We start from the raw sequence: 12,382 nt of genomic DNA, 5'->3' as shown, positions 1-12,382 counted from the left end.
TTGCTCAAACGTTCAGACTTGGTTCCTGTGCCAAGAACAAAGGCCCTCAGGTCCTCTATCCAGACCCACGCTTCAGTCCCCATTTCTGTGTTCTTCTACCTGGTCTCTACTCCTGCTGAGTAGAGACTCACCCAAGGTGCTGTAAATCCAGATTTCTTCCAAATCCCTTTGTTCCAGGTGATGAAATGCCAGGAACCCTCTCCACACAACCAATCTTTGGGGCACAGTGGGAGAGCAAATGTCAACCTTTCCTCTTCCTTCATCCTTCTGCCATCCTGTCACCCACCAACCTTGTCTCTGTTTCTGCTCCTCAGGGAACAGCATAGAGAACTTTCTCTTAAAGACCACTATTCCCATACAAGTACAGGCTCAGGCTCAGGCTGCTGCTGAATGATGAATGCCTCAGACAGTTTCCAGTCATTTCTGAGTTTCACTTTGGGCTCAGCCAGGCTCAGTCCACTGGACTACTGGACTACACTGGACTACTTTGATCAGATCAAATGAGGGACCCTTCCCCTCCATTTCTTCCAATACACCATTGCTTCAGATGTTGAGGCACTTTCAACCTCATTCTGCAATCAGAATATTACAGATAAAATAACTCATGCTATAGAGAGACTAGTCCCCCTATGGATTGTGTGTTTTCTTCCTCCTCACATGGTCTGAAAGCAACTTGAACAATTGTGGGACAGGGGAAGCAAGCTGCTAGATCTCTTATGACCAAAGGGAAGATTTATAGAATAGATACTGTAGTAGTTTGAAATGACACTGGATGGGGAGACTTTTCTTTTTCTGTCTTTTTAAAAAAAATTTTTTTAAATTTTTTTAGACAAAATCTTGCTCTGCTGCCCAGGCTGGAGTGCAGTGGTGCAATGTCAGCTCATTGCAACCTCTGCCTCGTAAGTTCAAGTGATTCTGGTGCCTCAGCCTCCCGAGTAGCTGGGATTACAGGTGCCTGCCACCATGCCTGGCTAATTTTTGTTATTTTTAGTAGAGACAGGGTTTTGCCATGTTGACCAGGCTGGTCTCGAACTCCTGACCTCCAGTGATGTGTCTGCCTTGGTCTCCCGAAGTGATGGGATTTACAGATGTGAGCTACCATGCCCAGCCAAGACTTGACTTTGAGTACTTCTGTCTCTCCCTCTAACAAGCTGGATAGTTTTAAACAGGAAGGACACTGTATCTCTTGAGACTTCAGTTTCCTCTTCTCTAAAATAGGAGTAATTATTGTTCTGCAAACCTCGCAGCATTGTGGGGTAAAGATTTGTGATAGTGCTTGGAAAAATCAAATGCAAGACATACAAATGTAAGAGCTTGTTACTGTCTGTTGAGGGGGATCAGACTATGCCACTCCCAAATGTGTCACTTTAGCATTGTGATTATTTTGAGCTGAGGGCAATTAAGAAGTGCAATTAAGGAGTAGCAAATGCAGAAAGAGTTCTTTGCACCCCCATATGCGTTAAAGTAGGACGTAAATTTCCCTTTGTGAAGATGTTTCTCCTCTCCTCTCCTGTACCATGAAAAAACAACCATCATCACTAGAGACAGAAAGTCAGCACGAACATAGGTCTATATAAACAAACTTTTCTAAAACAACCTGTATCTTCTATTAGTTTCATATATATATATAATATATAATACATATCTTATGTATTATATATATTTTATATATAGTTTTTGAGGGTACAAGTGGTTTTTGGTTACATGGATGAATTGTATAGTGATGAAGACTGAGATTTTAGTGTACCTGTCACCCAAGACACCCATATTTACCTTCCCACAATTTACTTCCCCTAGAAGCCCAAACCTCTTTTCCTTTGTCTTGTCACTTCTCCATAAATTATCACCCTTTGTTAAAATGGCATATAAGCCTCCAGATCTTACCACTTCTTTGCGTCTTCAGTTCTTTTCTCTGAAAGCCCCTGTGCATGTAACAATTGAAATATTAATATCAAACAAAATTTGCATTTCTTTCCTCCTGTTAAAATCTGTCTTTTATTAGTGTGATTTTCAGGTCCCAATTACAGAACTAAGAAGACAGAAGAAAAGAATGTTTCCTCTCTTACATTTGCTTGGCCATGAGGGTGTTGGGAAGTGCATGGGTTAGGATAGGACTAGTTGGGACATATTCAGAATCCAGTCTCTTTAGGGGTTCTATTTAAACTGTGAGGGCAGATTTACAAGTAAATCCAACACAGAAAACTGGCAAAAGCCACAGTTTAATATTAGCACCTATGGAGCACTTAACTATTGAGCACTTAACACAGGCTCAAGCGCTGGACTAATTAAATTATCTAGATTATCTCATGTAATCTTTACAACAAGCCTGAGAAGTGGATGGTCTCATTAATCCTATTTTGCAGACCAGGAATCTGAGTCACAGAAAGGCTAAGTAACTGGCCCAAGGCTACAGAGCTAAGAGGCAGCAGAGCTGGGATTTGAGCACGTGCAATCTGACCCTAGAGCCTACACATGCAATGCTCCACTGTATGTACAGCTTCGTTATTCAGAGCCAGATGGCTCCTGTGAGCATTCATCCTCTTCTCCTGAACAAATTTGCCACGGAACAGCAACCGATATTTGAAGTTCATAAAGTTGGAGGTCTGAGCAAAAATGGCCCTGCTTTTCTCTTTCTCTGTCTTAGATCCAGATGTGAATCTTCCTGGAGGTATTTGGGGGAATGTCTTCAATATTCAAGGAAAAGAATCAAGAGTTGCAGAATTCTATTGAGCTCAAGAGATTCTGCCAAGGATCTCACTGCAGCCTCAGAGTGTAGTAGTCTCTGTCTGAGCTCTGGCCTAAGAAGGAGGATAAGATTCTTTCCTGAACATCTTCCCTTTGAGCAGATACGCATCTTGGACCCAGATTCTGTGTGGAAGGGTATAGGATTCTGAAGGTGGAAGGCATTTTTATGGTTACACCAATGGCTGACCCTTCTTTCTCATCACTTATTTCTCCCTCCTTTTCACTTCTCCCTCGGGAAAGGGGAAATGTGGGTAAGGAAGAAAAATGATTAGTCCTTTAGATACTCCATATCGCTGCCTTCCAACAGGACCCTCCTCCCACGGAAGGTTAACCTAGTTTTAACATCGAGGGGGAATACACACACTAAAAAGGCACCAGACGTTTCTGGTTTTGGCAACTTGGTAGAGGTAACCTAGAGTGGTTTTTCCCATTGCAGACTCAGAGAAATGTTGGGTGAAGTGTGAGAAAAAACTCACAACTGAGCCTGACATGAAGAAGGAACATCCCCAGGGACAACAAACAACGAGGGATCTTAACAGCAGAGCAATAAGCTGTTGAGCTCTCTAAGGCTTGTGTAGTGGAGTGAGAAGAGATCTAGGCTAACTACATACGGTGTTTGAGGAGCAAAACTCTGGATCTCTAAATTCCATATACTCTGCTCTGCTCAACTATCACGCAAGAATAAGAATGAAACAAAAACATTTTCTGACAAAACTGAGACAATTCGCCCATTCTCAAAAAACGTGCTGTACTTTGAACTAGGCTGGGCCTGGGAAAGCTGACAAAATTTACAAGAAAGAAGCCCCTGCCCTTTGACAAACTTTGCTGAAAATTTCACTGGTTTGAGCACTGATGTGTAAGTGGATATTAAACAGACTGACCCTTGTTTTCCCACAATTTCCTCTAATAGCTTTTTAAAAATTTATTATATTTTGGTAACAGTTTTATTAAGACATAATTCACATTCCATATACGTCACCCATTTAAAATGTGTAGTTCAGGCTGGGTGGAGTGGTTCACACCTGTAATCTCAGCACTTTGGGAGGCCTAGTAGGGAGGATCACTTGAGGCGAGAAGTTTGAGACAAGCCCGGGCAACATAGTGAGATCCTGTCTCTAGAAAACAAAATTTAAATTAGCCAAGTGTGGTGGCACATGCCTGTAGTCCTAGCTACTTGGGAGGCTGAGGCAGGAAGATTGCTTGAGACCAAGAGTTTGAGGCTGCAGTGAGCTATCACTGCACCACTGTACTCCAGCCTGGGTAACAGAGTGATACCCTATCTCTAAGAAAATAAATAAATAAAAAGTAAAGTGTATAGTTCAATGTTTTTTGGTGTATGCACATAGTTGCACGACCATCAACATAATCTAATTTCAGAACATTTTCATCACCCCAAAAAGCAACCCTATACTTTTTAACAGTGACTTCTCATTCTCCCCCCTCTCCTCAGCCCCTGGAAGCCACTAATCTATTTTCTGTCTCTATAGATTTACTTATTCTGCACATTTCATATAAATGGAATCATATTTCATGTGATCTTTTGTGATTGGCTTCTTTCACTTAGCGTAGTGTTTTCAAGGTTCATCTGTATTGTAGCACGTATCATTACTTCATTCCTTTTTCTAGCTAAATAATATGTCCTTGTATGTATATACCACATTTGTGTATATGTTACTCAGTTGGTGGACATTTGGCTGTTTCTACCTTTTGGCTGTTATGAATGTTGCTGCTAGGAACATTCGTGTACAAGTTTTTGTGTGAACATATGTTTTAATTTCTGTTGGGTAGATATCTAGGAGTAGAATTGCTGGAACATATGATAACTTTATATTTCACCTTTTGAGGAACTGCCAGACTGTTTTCCAAAGCAGTTGCACTATTTTACATTCCCACAAACAGTATGTAACCATTCCAAGTTCTCCACATCCTTGTCAACACTTGTTATTATCTGACTTTTTGATTATAGCTACCCAGTGGGTGTGAAGTGGTATCTCTCTGTGGTTTTGAATTGCATTTCTGTGATGGATAATGATGTCGAGCTTTCCTCTGATACGTTTTTATTGCAAAGATAACCATCCTGCAACATATTGCCATGAATATTGTTGGGAGGCTCCACTTTGGAGAATATGCTGGGAGAAGCCATGGTGCTCCTTGCTCTCTAGCCCACCCTTATATATGCTATTGCCCCAAACCACTTTAGGATGTTGGAGTGAGTTTACAGGCAGATACTCCTGGCCTTGCTTAGACCCATAACAACTTTCAACTGCTGCCTTGTGCAACAGCAATTACCTGAGAGCAAAGGTGAGTGTGGACTTATATTAATATTTTAAGGTTTGCTGGAGGCCCAGGAACCTGAACTGAAAAGAGAATTCCCAGGGAAATGTGGCCTCTCTCTTGCAGATTCTTCCTTCTTCCACCAAAATCTAAAATAACCTAAATGCAGAATTCATTACTGTGGTCACTGATTGGAATAGGACCCTTTTTTATTCTGACACCCCTCAGAGTTTCTCCATAACTTAATCCCCCAAAGTTAACCACTTCCACTCTGAGAGGGAAGGGAGGAAGAGGAAGAGGGAAGAGAGGGGAAGACGGGAGTCGGGAGAATAATAAAATGACTTAAAAATCTGGGTTCCAAATTCCAACTGTGCCAGTGACAACCTGTGCCACTTTGTGGGAAGTTACTTGACCGTTCTGGGCCTCAGTTATCTCATCTTTACCATTGTTTGACTCTCATTTGGGAGCCAGACCAGGTGATAATTCCCTTCCCCTTTAGACATGCATCAGGTGTAGGAAGGTGTCTAAGTGGCCTGGGGAGCAGATTGCTGGGGGAAGCCCACTCTGAGCCATTGCTAGAGGGCAGCATTGTTTCAGTAATTATTCTAATAATGCTGTCTGGGGTGTGACTGGCTCAGAATTCTTTAATTTAAAAATATAGTTTCTTCCTCTTCCATAAGTGGCATTCTTACAAAGGGCAGGCAATTTCTGAAAAACTGTAGAGAAACCAGAAGAAGAGTGCTTCTGGCCCCCTGCAGATTTCATTTTCCGTTAACAGATTTAAGGCGGAAAAATAAAGATTTTATACTTTTATTTCTAATCAAACCTATTTGATTTTGGTCTCCTTGGATACAGTTGCACAAATATATTTTCCTCTTGGAAATTTCCACCAGCATCACCAGGGAAATGCTCAGGTTCACTGGAAATCTCTTCCAGAGGTTTGCTTCACAGGTTCAGTGACAAAATTTCTTCTCAGGGCATTTATTATTTTCAGGCTCTTCCTTCCTTGGCTTATATTTATTACAGTCCAATAATGGAATACTTAGGAAATTGGTTTGTTATAAATAATTATCCAGGCCAGGTGCGGTGACTCACGCCTGTAATTCTAGAATTTTGGGAGGCCGAGGCGGGTTGACCACTTGAGGTCAGGATTTCAAGACCAACCTGGCCAATATGGTGAAACCCTGTCTGTATGAAACATGCAAAAAGTAGATGGGTGTGGTAGCGCATGCTTGTAATTCCAGTTACTTGGGAGACTGAGGCAGGAGAATGGCTTGAACCTGGGAGACGGAGGTTGCAGTGAGCTGAGATCACACCACTGCACTCCAGCCTGGGCAACAGAGGGAGACTGTCTCAAAAAAAAAAAAAAAAAAAAAAAAAAAAAAAAAAAAATTTCAGAGGTTCCCAATTAAATCTTTTGATTACTTGCCATATTTTACAGTCCGTAAGTTTCTATATGTCAGGGTCGCATCCCAAGCCACTCAAAACTGGGGAAAAAATATACTGTGTATGGCCACAATAACTGTTCAAACCATGTATTTCTAGCTCTGTCTCCTTTGGCTATTGCAGATTCTTCAGTCACCCTCTGAAGTCATGCTCCCTCAACCTCAGTATGCACACAAACTATTTCTAGGAGATGCAGGGGTTGCCTCACATGTAATGTGCTCCTAATGACAGGTCTATCACCATTCATCAAGGGAAAGAAGAAAATACACACATTGCAACTATAAGCAGGGGGGCAGACACATTTTCACTTAACATGTACTCCAGTTACCTGGTAGTGGTAGAGCATTGTTCAGAAGGATTCTCAAGTCACATTTACTATCCATAAGAAAGTGCAAGCAAGCAATTAATTACTAATGTCTGCTAAGAACAAGGGTGTGGGTGTATAAATTTAAAAAATTGCCATCCTTAAGGTAAAGTCATGCAAGTAGTTTTAATTTATTATTAATAATGATAATAATAATATATATTAAAAAAACAATGCAGGATGTTATTTTTGAAAACCTGGGATACCTCATAGAATATCCAGGCAATGACTGGTCCTGGGGGTGGGGAGTGTACAGCTGATCCTCAAGAACTCCTAGAATCAGGCAGTTGAATGCCACCAGCATTCTTATTTTTTCTTCCTGCTTCGCATCTCTGCATCTCTCTGAACATCGACATCTTTTCATTCTGTAGGTTGACTTTCTCCACATGGTGAACCATTTAGGCCTCTAGTCCTACACGAAAATGGCAACCACCAGTCACATGTGTATATTGAGCACTTGAAATGTGACTAGTTCAAATTGAGATACACTGACTATAAGTGGAAAGCATTCGCTGGATTTTGAAGGTAGAAAAACAAAGAATGCAAAAAATCTCATTAATTAAGAAAACATTGCATGTTAAGGTGATAACATATTGGATGTATTGTGCGAAGTAAAATATATTATTAAAATTAACTTCACATGTTTCTTTTTGAATGTGGCACTTAGAAAATTTAGAATTACATACTTGGCTCACATTATGTTTCTATTGGACAGCGTAGCTCTACAGTGTTACAACTTATAGCTACTTGGGGAGTGATGATTGATTGAGTTCTCTGGGACCACAGCACAAAAAGTGAGCAAAAGGGGCCTTACTGGTGAAGTTGAGCCAAGTGTTCACCCCCTAGAGCATTTCTTTATGGCCCAAGGGAGAGGGTCATGTGGGAACATCGCAGCTCCTGCTGGGACAGAAAATTGGAGTGGGCAGAGAGACAATTCCCAGAAGAATAGAGGAGGCTGCTGGGTGGCTAAAGCAAGACATATCCTCTAATTCAGAATCATTCTAAATGCCTTTTTTTTTAACCCTCAAGCTCCCACAGCCAATGATAAAAAAAGTTCCATTGATTTTACCTCCACCCACTTTTCTTTGTCCTTTATATATCCACTACTCTGTTAGTTCAGTCACTGTCATCTCAGTCATTTGCAATCATTGGCAAGTGACATTAAAATAAGCGTATGACAACCAAATGACTGGTTCTTCCTTCAAGATAGGCATTTGGGAAGGCATATACCCATTTGCAAGCAAGATAGTTTGAATTATGTCCAGGTTCTGCCACTCATAATGCATATGACCAGAGTTAAGTCATGTAGTTTTTCTGGTACTCAGTGTGCACATCTCTAAATTGAGAACAGTATGAACCCTACTTACCAGTGTCATTGATGATACCCATGGAAAAACTATTGTGAGGATCCTTTAATATGCAAAGTACTATTTTACAGATTGGATTAAAATGCAAAAAACAGCTGTGCAATGCCTCCTTTAGAACTGCCTTTGTTGCCAAGACACATTCACCCAATACCCTCAGCAGATCCTCTTGCTTTGAAGGTAGATTTGATTTTGGAAATGTTCAGAAATCTTTAAGAATCAAGTCTAGTGAATGATGTATGCTCAAGCTGAGTAATACTAAGTGTGGTTAAAAACAAGAGGTATGAATGTCAAGCAATGGTGCTGGTTTTATTCTCTCCCCAAGAGAGGTTGCAGACTTGTTTATTACAGTGGCATTCATTGCTAGACTAAGTGGATAATTGCTAAAAGCAGTTTGACTATTGGGGAATCCAACCTCTACAATATCATTTTATGCTTTAAAAAACTCTTTCAAAAATTATTTCTCTTGAATATCACCAACAACCCCGTAGATAAAGTATGTCCTATTCCCAATTTAGAGATGTGAAAACAGAACCAGAAATGACAAATAGTTCTGATGACAAAGCTGACAGAGGTGAAGCCTGGATGTGCTTAGACCATTTGGCTCTGAGCCTGATTTTCCTGTTGGACATGCTGTCTTACTGGCATCTCCATTTCTACACATGTAAATTGTAATGATTATAATAATAAAGATAAGACAAAAGTACAGAGAAGCGAAGTGATTTGTGCAAGGTCACAGCTGGTAAAGTGTTAGAGCTTAGATTTGGATGCAGAAACTACTCTCAGTCTGCCTGCTGACCTAGGCATTTCCTGAAGCATTCAATTTCTTTCACAATCAAATCTTCCTTTTTTTCTTTTTATTTTTGTATAACAGTTTTACTGAGATATAGTTGACATATTACATAATCCACTCATTTGCAATGAACAATTCAATGGTTTTTAGTATATTCACAGAGGTGTGCAATCAATACCACAATCAATTTTGGAATGTTTTTATCACCCCCACAAAAGAAGGCCTGTACCCATTAGCAATCACTCCCCATTTCCCACCACCTCCCTAGCCTCCTGAAACCACTAATCTACCTTCTTGCCTGTATAGATTTGCCTATTATGGACATTACATACAAATGACATCATACTTTTAGGGCTGGCTTCTTTTACTGAGCATTTTCTTCAATATCTGTCCATGTTGTAGCATGTATCAGGACTCTTTTTTTTTTTAACTTTTTAGAAAAAAATTTTAAATTATAATTTAAATCCTGAGATACATGTGCAGAAAGTGCAGGTTTGTTACATAGGTATAAACATGTCATGGTGGTTTGCTGCACTCATCAACCCTTCATCTACATTAGGTATTTCTCCTAATGCTATCTTTCCCCTAGCTTCTCAACTCCCGACAGGCAGTGTGTGTGTGATGTTCTCCTCCCTGTGTCCATGTGTTCTCATTGTTCAACTCCCACTTATGAGTGAGAACACAGTGTGTTTTGTTTTTTGCTCTTGTGTTAGTTTGCTGAGAATGATGGTTTCCAGTTTCATCCATGTCCCTGCAAAAGACATGAACTCATCCTTTTTTTATGGCTGCATAGTATTCCATGGTGTATAGGTGTCACATTTTCTTTATCCAGTCTATCATTGATGGGCATTTGGGTTGGTTCCAAGTCTTTGCTATTGTGAACTGTGCTGCAATAAACATAAGTGTGCATGTGTCTTTACAGTAGAATGATTTATAATCCTTTGGGTATATACCCAGTAATGGGATTGCTGGGTCAAATGGTATTTCTGGTTCTAGATCCTTGAGGAATCGCCACACTGTCTCCCACAACGGTTGAACTAATTTACACTCTCACCAACAGTGTAAAACATTCCTATTTCTCCACATCCTCTCCAGCACCTGTTGTTTCCTGACTTTGTAATGATCCCCATTCTAACTGGTGTGAGATGGTATCTCATTGTGGTTTTGATTTGCATTTCTCTAACGACCAGTGATGATGAGCATTTTTTCATCTGTCTGTTGGCTGCATAAATGTCTTCTTTTGAGAAGTGTCTGTTCATATCCTTTGCCCACTTTTTGATGGGGTTGTTTTTTCTTGTAAATTTGTTTAAGTTCTTTGTAGATTCAGGATATTAGCCCTTTGTCAGAAGGGTAGATTGCAAACATTTTCTCCCATTCTGTAGGTTGCCTGTTCACACTGATGAGAGTTTCTTTGCTGTGCAGAAGCTCTTTAGTTTAATTAGATCTCATTTGTTGATTCTGGCTTTTGTTGCCTTTGCTTTAGGTCTTTTAGTCATGATGTCTTTGCCCATGCCTATGTCTTGAGTGATATTGCCTAGGTTTTCTTCTAGGGTTTTTATGGTTTTAGGTCTTACGTTTAATTCTTTAATCCACCTTGAGTTAATTTTTGTATAAGGTGTAAGGAAGGGGTCCAGTTTCAGTTTTATGCATATGGCTAGCCAGTTTTCCCAACACCATTTATAAAATAGGGAATCCTTTCCCTATTTCTTGTTTTTGTCAGATTTGTCAAAGATCAGATGGTTGTAGAAATGTGGTGTTATTTGAGGCCTCTGTTCTGTTCCATTGGTCTATATATCTGTTTTGGTACCAGTACCATGCTGTTTTGGTTACTGTAGCCTTGTAGTATAGTTTGAAGTCAGGTAGCATGATGCCTCCAGCTTTGTTCTTTTTGCTTATGATTATCTTGGCGATATGGGCTCTTTTTTGGTTCCATATGAAATTTAAAGTAGTTTATTCTGATTCTGTGAAAAAAGTAAATGGCAGCTTGATGGGGAGAGCATATAATCTATAAATTAATTTAGGCACTATGGCCATTTTCACCATATTGATTATTCCTATCCATGAGCATGGAATGATTTTCTATTTGTTTGTGTTCTCTCTTATTTCCTTGAGTAGTGGTTTGTAGTTCTCCTTGATGAGGTCCTTCACATCCCTTGCAAGTTGTATTCCTAGGTATTTTATTCTTTTTTTAGCAATTGTGAATGGGAGTTCACTCATGATTTGGATTTCTGTTTGTCTACCACTAGTGTATAGGAATGCTTGTGATTTTTGCACGTTGATTTTGTATCCTGAGACTTTGCTGAAGTTGCTTATCAGCTAAAAGAGATTTTCATCTGAGACAGTGGGGTTTTCTAAATACGCTATCATGTCATTTGCAAAGAAAGACAATTTGACTTCCTCTCTTCCTATTTGAATGTGCTTTATTTCTTTCTCTTGCCTGACTGCCCTGGCCAGAACTCCTATGTTGAAAAGGAGTGGTAAGAGAGGGCATCCTTGTCTTGTGCAGGTTTTTTAAAGTGAATGCTTCCAGCTTTTGCCCATTCAGTAAGATATTGGCTGTGGGTTTGTCATAAATAGCTCTTATTATTTTGAGATACATTCCATGAATACCTAGTTTATTGAAAGTTTTTAGCATGAAGGGGTGTTGAATTTTATCAAAGGCCTTTTCTGCAGCTATTGAGATAATCATGTGGTTCTTGTCATTGGTTCTGTTTATGTGATGGATTACGTTTATTGATTTATGTATGTTGAAACAGCCTTGGCTCCCAGGGATGAAGCCGATTTGACTGTGGTGGATAAGCTTTTTGATGTCCTGCTGGATTCGGTTTGCCAGTATTTTATTGAGGATTTTCGTATCAATGTTCATTGGGGATATTGGCCTGATATTTTCTTTTTTTGTGTGTATGTCTCTGCCAGGTTTTGCTATCAGGATGATGCTGGCCTCATAAAATGAGTTAGGGAGGAATCCTTCTTTTTTGGTTGTTTGGAATAGTTTCGGAAGGAATGGTACCAGCTCCTCTTTGTACCTCTGGTATAATTCGGCTGTGAATCCATCTGGTCCTGGGCTTTTTTTGGATGGTAGGCTATTAATTACTGCCTCAATTCCAGAACTTGTTATTGTTCTATTCAGGGATTTGACTTCTTTCTGGTTTCATCTTGGGAGGGTGTATTTATCCAGGAATTTATGCATTTCTTCTAGATTTTCTAGTTTATATGTGTAGAGGTGTTTATAGTATTCTCTGATGGTAGTTTGTATTTCTGTGGGATCAGTGGTGATCTCCCTTTTATCATTTTTTATTGTGTCTATTTAATTCTTCTCTCTTTTCTTCTTTACATGTCTGGCTAATGGTCTATCTATTTTGTTAATGTTTTCAAAAAAAAAAAACAGCTCCTGAA

The sequence above is a fragment of the Chlorocebus sabaeus genome, chromosome X (genome assembly GCF_047675955.1).
Source record: "Chlorocebus sabaeus isolate Y175 chromosome X, mChlSab1.0.hap1, whole genome shotgun sequence".
Taxonomy (NCBI): Eukaryota; Metazoa; Chordata; class Mammalia; order Primates; family Cercopithecidae; genus Chlorocebus; species Chlorocebus sabaeus.
The sequence above is the reverse complement of the archived record's forward strand: the minus strand, read 5'-3'. Positions refer to the sequence as shown.